The sequence below is a fragment of the Mus musculus genome, chromosome X, assembly GCF_000001635.26.
Source record: "Mus musculus strain C57BL/6J chromosome X, GRCm38.p6 C57BL/6J".
Lineage (NCBI taxonomy): Eukaryota > Metazoa > Chordata > Mammalia > Rodentia > Muridae > Mus > Mus musculus.
This window is the reverse complement of record NC_000086.7, coordinates 132,098,012-132,105,744: the sequence shown is the minus strand read 5'-3', so window position 1 is coordinate 132,105,744 and position 7,733 is coordinate 132,098,012.

Genomic DNA, 7,733 nt, shown 5'->3' with positions numbered 1-7,733 from the left:
ACTCTTTCTAACTCGATGAAGAATTGATTTGGTATTTTGATATAGATTTCATTGGATCTGTAGACTGCCTTCGACAAGATGAACATTTTTACTATAGTAATCCTGCCAATTCATTAGCATGGGAGATCTTTCCATCTTCTGAGATCTTTGATTTCTTTCTTCAGAGACTTGAAGTTGTTGTCATACAGATCTTTCACTTACTTGCTTAGTATGTAATATTATTTGTGACTATTGTGTAACATGTCATTTCATTAATTTCTTTCTCAGCCTATTTATACTTTAAGTAGAAGAAGGCTACTGATTTCTTTGAGTAAATATTATATCCAGCCACTTTGCTGAAATTGTTTGTCAGCTTTAGGGGTTCTCTGGTGGAATTTTGAGGTCATTTATATATACAATCTTCAAACAGTGATATTTTGAATTTTTTCTTTTTCAATTTGTATCCCTTTCCTTTTGTTGTCTAATTTCCCTAGCTAGAACTTCAAGTACTATCTTGAGTAGATAGGGAGAGAGTGGGCAGCCTTGTCTAGTCCCTGATTTAAGTGGGATTGTTTCAAATTTCTCTCCATTCAGTTTGATGTTGGCTACTGGTTTGCTGTATATAGCTTTTACTATGTTTAGTGATGGGCCTTGAATTTGTAATCTTTCCACGACTTCAAGGATGAAGGGATATTGAATTTTGTCAAATAATTTTTCAGCATCAAATGAAATGATCTTGTGGGTTTTTTACTTTGAGTTTGTTTATGTAGTGGATTACGTTGATGGATTTCCTTATATTCAACCATCCCTGCATCCCTGGGATGAAGCCTACTTGATTGTGGTGAATGATTGTTTTGATGTGTTCTTGGATTCATATGGCAAGATTTTTATTGAGTATTTTTGCATCAATGTTCATAAGGGATATTGGTCTGAAGTTCTCTTTCTTTGTTTGGACTTAGTGTAGTTTAGGTGTAAGCCTAATTTTGGCTTCATAGAATGAATTGGATAGCATACCTTCTGTTTGTATTTTTTGTCAAATATTTTGAAGAGTATTGATATTAGGTATTCTTTAAATGTCTGATAAAAATCTCCAATGAACACATCCGGTCCTGGGCTTTTTTTGGATGAGAGAGTATCAATGATTGTAATTCTTTAGGGGTTTTGGGACTATTTAGATGGTTTATCTTATCCTGTTTTATCTTTGGCACCTTGTATGTGTTTAGAAATTGTCCATTTCAACCTGATTTTCTAATTTAGTTGAGTAAAAACTTTTGTAGTATAATCTGATGTTTTTTTCTGAATTTCCATGGTTTCCGTTGCTATGTTTCCCTTTTCATTTCTGATTTTATTAATTTGGATACTGTCTCTGTGCCCTCTGTTTACTCTGGCTAAGAGTTTATCTATCTTGTTGATTTTCTCAACAAATCAGCTCCTAGTTTTGTTGATTCTTTGTATAGTTGTTTTTGTTTCTACTTGGCTGATTTTAGCCCTGAGTTTGTTTATTTCCTGACATCTACTCCTCTTGTGTGTACTTCCTTCTGTTTGTTGTAGAGCTTTCAGGTGTGCTGTCAAGCTCTCTGCATTTCTTTTCAAGGCACTTAGAGCTATGAGGTTTCCTCTTAGCATGGAGTTCATTGTGTCCCATACGATTTGGTATGATGTGTTCTCATTATCATTAAATTCTGAAGTCTTTGATTTCTTTCTTTATTTCTTCCTTGACCAAGTGATCATGGAGTAGAGCATTGTTCAGTTTCCATGTGTATGTGTGTTTTCTTGTGTTTGTTTGTTTTGTTTTGTTTTGTTTTGTTTTGTTTAAGACAAGCCTTAGTCCATGGTGATCTGATAGTGTACATAGGATTATTTCAATATTCTTGTATTTGTTGAGGCCTGTTTTGTGACGAACTATATGTTCAGTTTTGGAGAAGGTACCATGAGGTGCCCGGCACAAATGTAGTTTCTTTAACTTTTAGAAACTTTTATATTTTGTGATTAAATTTGATTTAATTTTAGGACTTTTCAAGAATTCCAAGAATTTCTTCTAAAATGCTGGGTGTATGTAGTTTCGTCAATAATCTATGCTTGTCTTTTCCCTTGATAACCACTATTTATGTCTCTCTCTGTGTCTGTCTCTGATGATCTTTCTAGATGACATTTGAATCTTTACAGAAAACTATCCCTTTCTCTCCTTCATTTCCTCTATTTTTTTTATCAGTTTCCATAAATTCACCAATTTCTGTTACTTACTATTCATCTATCCATGTACCGTCAATAGATATTCCTCCTTTTCTTCCTATTTTTGTTTATTTTTTCCAGGCCTTTCACAAGCTATGCAAGTACTTTACTCCTGAGCCACAGCCCATGGTACCCCAATTTCAGGTTTATATTTTGATTTGAGATGTTATTTTATTCTCCATAATATAATTTAATGTGAGTATATATCATCCTGAACTGTATTAATTGCACATTCTATATATTTTGTTATGATGAATTCTTGTTTTATTCAGGTCACAATATTTTAATTTTTTCTGTTATTTCTTTAACTCAGGGATTGTTTTGGAATGAGTTATTCAGTGACTGGCTGTTTCAACATCTCCCCTTTGTCTTTATATTACTGATTTGTTGTTTGATTTCATTATTATCACAGAATGCAGACCTTGTAATTACATTAATTTAAATTTCTTCAACTAGGGTTTGTAGATGCTTAGAAAATTGTGTGTTATTGTGTAAAATACTCCCAAAATACCAATTATATCACGTTATTCAGTTACTCTCTAATTTTGCTTGGTGATTTATTTGTGTATATATTACTAAGTATTCTAATAATTGTGACATATGAAGTAATGAAGTTACACGCTATTGATTACTTTCTGTCTGTTTTTTTTTATTTTTTGTGTGATGCTGGGTATAGAAACTAGAGCTTTATGCATATTAGGCGATTACTTAATTTATGGGTTATATCTGCAGTAATTATTTTCCTTTTTCTTTTTTTCTCTTTCTTTTTCTTCTTTTTTTTTTCTTTTTCTTTTTCTTTTTCTTTTAAGACTGGCTCTGTGAGGTTCAAGCTCAGATAGCAGGGATGGAGAAGAGTTCACAAGAAGCTGAGAGGTTGAAGAGAACTGCAAAAGTGATAGGCAAATCAGACATGTTCATTCACTGTCATGAAGACAGGCACAGTATACATGCAGAAGCCCAATAGACAGCACAGGGAAAGATACTCACCTCTGATTTCAAGTCCACATATATATAGTTACACAAAAATGAAATTACATCATGGTCTACAGTTATGTTTCCTAGAAACTTTGTGTCAGCCATTTATTGCTGACTTACAGCCTCCCAGGCAAGGTGAGATATCACATCAGTGCAATGTTATCTAAACCTAAAAAATATACCTTGTGGTCACACAAACTTGCTCAAGATGGACTTGAATGGACTTCACTCCAAGAAAGCCTTGCACTTGTGATCTTAATCCTCTTCCCTCAGCATCTATATCAGCTGGGTTCAGGGGACTGTTCTACCGGGCCCATTTTATTTATTTATTTATTTATTTTTAATTTAGTAAACTGTGACTTCCACTTGTCTGTTAACTTTCTATTACCTTTTATTCAGAAAATGTTGATATTTATATATAGTTTTCTATAGAGCTATTCAGCCTCTTGGTTCCTGTAAACTGAAGGCTGGCTATACCTTTAAAAACCAGATTATATATATATATATATATATATATATATATATACATATATATATATATATAGTTCCAATATATATATAGTTCCAGTAAGCAATTTATAAGTGTCAAGATGATTTGAAAATTAGTTTGTGCATTAATATATTACAACTAAAGCTTTTAGGGGAAACATTATCCCTTTTCTCATTTGTTTTCAGCACCTTTATGCACATACTGCATAACACTGGAAGAAATCCTGATTTCTGCCTGGATTTGGACAATTATCCATAAATGGAAGTAGTCAATGTAATTGAAGATTCAATCAAATTGGTACAAATTTCACAGAACTTCCTGGAGTTCACTCTTTTATCCAAAAAAACCCACCACTTCTTTAAATTACAATGGAAATGGGGGTAATTAATATGAAATATTTTACATTTTTAAGATTTATTTTTGTTAGTTCTAATTATGATTGGGTTGTAGACAGGCATATAAATGTGAGTTCATGGGACCACAGAGACAACAGAGATGTATCAGATTTTCCAGAAGTTGTAGATATAAGCGGTAGCAAGCCTTTTGATATGGGTGTAGAGTACCAATTTTTGGGTCTCTGGAAAAGCAGCAAGTACTGTTAACCATCTAGTCATGTCTCCAGCCTTAAATATTGTATGTCAGATATAACTTTTCAAATGCTAATGAATATACAGGAAAAAGATTAAAATTAGCTAAAATTAAGCAAAAGTACTGCCAAAATAATAAATGAATAAGTGTATAATTAAACATAACCAAGCTGTAAGAATTGAGCAACCAAGACTAATTCTTTATCCTTGATACATTTATTCTCCTACAAAGATTTTGTTTCTTTAAATAAATTCCATTTAAACATATACACCATCTTTTAGAATAATATCTCATTCTGGCTAAATTATAGAAAACTGTGTCAGTTTAAAGATATTGAAAAACCATTCTGAAAGCAATGTAAATGTTTGCATTTAATTATTTGTCTCACAAATCTATCTTTATTACCAGTGGTGTAGTTTCAGCAAGAAATTCCAGTCCCTTTGTTTAGAGCTTAATTGATTAATTGTACCTCAAAGTATATGAATATCCCTATACCATTTATGTGTTATATGCAAAATATGTGTTATTTTCTTCATATAAATATGTATCATTTCCATATACATAGAATTATGTATCTTCCTCTATTTCTGTTAAGTCTACTTAGTAAATTTAAAACAATCTTCATATAGCAGCTAGGTTTACCAGAGAACTAGTATAAGAAAATGAACAGTTTCACGAGAAAAATTAATGCCAAGCAACTTTTAAATAAACTAGGAGAACACTGACATCCCCGAGAATTCTAACAAGTGACCATGGCCTCCAGGCCTGTGTAGATACCGATGCTTCAGCATATGGGGTCAGAGTGGCAGTTTTCTCACATAATGCCAAATGACCTAGAAAATCCCATAGCATTTACATTGTAAACACTTGCATAAGAATTAGGAACATATGGGAGGTTTTACTTTGCACATTTAGATTTCTTGCCGTTAAAGTTCTGCATATCACTCCTTATATTTGGGCCATCATGCAAATATTCATGGTGTTGAGATTCAAACTTCTTTGCTTTATTCTTGGTATTTTATAAACATGAAGAAAAGAAAGACACCTTGAAGTAATTGTTAAGCATTAGGCATTCTAGAAGAATGTTTTTCTATGAAAAACAGTGGCTTTGGATATAAACATAATGGTAGAAATGGAAGCAAAGACTTTTGTACATCTTAATTAATCCTCTTCAATTTACTTGCAAAATCAATATTTCAAAAGTTGTGTGACAAAGCACCTTAAGTTAAAAAATATGGTATAAAAAATCCTGAGCTATCAAGATAAAGCAATTTCAGAATATTCACAGGGCTCTCAGTAAGATTTAAAGTCATTTAAAACTACGAATGAATGTTGGCTTTACACAATTAAAGGCAAATTTAGAATATATTGTGAAGAAAAGAAACACATACATTATTTTAGTTTTTTCAAAGACAGAAAATACTATGTTGATCTACCCGATGCTACAGATGTTACGAATATATAGACCGGAAGCTAAATAAAAAGGATATCACTGCGGGTATTAAGGAAGTTCTGTCTTAGGGTCAGGAAAGCCAACAAAATGTTAATGACAATTAAAAGACAAGGACTCTAGTTTAGCTTAATTAAAATAAATGGAGGGGGAGAAATGAGTGTCTATGAATTGCACAGGGGTGCAACTAATTGAGAGAGTCAGACGGCATATTATCTGTCTTTGATTGAGAGGCTGTGGACATTTAGTCCCTCATTGCCCCATGCTCTCCTCTGTAAATTTTCTTTCATTTTTATATTCGTTTGCTGATGAATGTATTTTGCTCCTCCTTTCATCATTCCTGTCTTAATGATTCACAGCCACTCGACCTTGGTCTCTCCTCATAAACAGACCACCACTACAACAAATGGACACAATAAAATCATAACCTTGAAAATTATGTATCCTTCAGCAAAAGGGGAACTTTGTTCGCAATTTTCAAAACTTGTAAAATCTGTTCAGGATATGAGGTTTGAAGAGAGGGGTTATCCTGAGCTATTTCTCCCGTTTCAGAAACATGCCCAAATCGCGAGATAAGCAAAGTACCCCTTCATTTTCAAATAGCTTGGCGATGTCTTGTTCTACATGATTTTGCATCTAGTGAGCCTGCAAAATACATGCGTTCCAGTTAAATACACACTAAATCTTCTCATTCTGCTGTCTGTTGGGTGATTGGGTAATTTGTTTTTGGCCTTCGGTTAAGGTCTTACTCTCATTCACTGATGAGGATATTATCTGTTGAATTCTGATTATGCATTAAATACCCCCAAAGTTTCCCAGGCAAGATTAGAGTCAATTTTTAATTAGACCATTTTAGCATAAACAAAACAATATTATCTTAAAACAAGTTGTGGTAGGTGTGATTAATGCAAACAGCGTGGAAGTCTCAAAACAGTGTTTGCATTACCGAAATAAATGAAATCCTCAGGGCATAGACATTTCAATGTCATCAAACCCCTGAAGCCATTGTCTGTTGTGGGTTCTGGAGTTAAATAGACTACCTCCCCCCCACTTTTTTTTTTTTTTTTATAAGCTTGCTTGTGAGTTTACACTGCTTTTAGAATGCCTTTTCCTTGATGGTTTCTTGGATGAAAGAAAGCTCTTTATGCGTACAGCTCAAACTTCTTTAAGCTTAAAGGAACTGCTTCGAGGAGCAAACTGCTTGCCAGAAAGACTGCTCGGATAAAGGAAATGCACAAGGCATTAACAGGATGAAAAACTTGTCCAAGTGGAAATTGTTACATGGGGGAAGGATGGTTTGTAGAAACGGGGCAGAAGGAAAAATTCTGAATGCATCCACTTTTAAACTGAATTGCCTTCTATATAAAAGAAATTTGGTGAAGATAGGGGGAGCAGAAGAGTCAGATTCCATTTGCATATGTGTATATGATCTCGCATATTCACTTGTAACAGCTCACCAAGAGTAAAAGTTATGTGTTCCCAGGGCCTACTTGTGTATAAATATTTCAGCATGTAGTATATGCTTAAAATTACAAATTTATGTGCTAAGAAGATAACTGTATGCTTAGTGGCATGCAAAAGTACAACTTGGGTATGAAACAAAACATCTGTGTGTGAATTCTTAACTATGAACTCCACGTTACAGAATTTTAAGGAAATGCATTTTCTAATATGTCAGTCAAGATTGCTTTCTCTAGATCCCATAACTTAGACTTGTAAAAGCTATTTTTGATTTATGAATATAGTAGCCATATTGCACTTTGATAAATGACCTAGAGGCATCCTAGATGAAGACTTCTGGTTCATTAGACAGCTAAGCAAAATGACTGCTGTAAAACCAAGACCTATCTAATATGCACATGAAGACAATAGGGAGCTTGATAAGAATAAACTATGATGGAAAATCACAATATAATACATGTTAGAAGTAAATGGTAAAATCTTTGGTCAAACTTTGATGTTGAAAAATCCAAAACTTGATAAACTTACATGATATACATATTTACAGAGCTTTTTAGA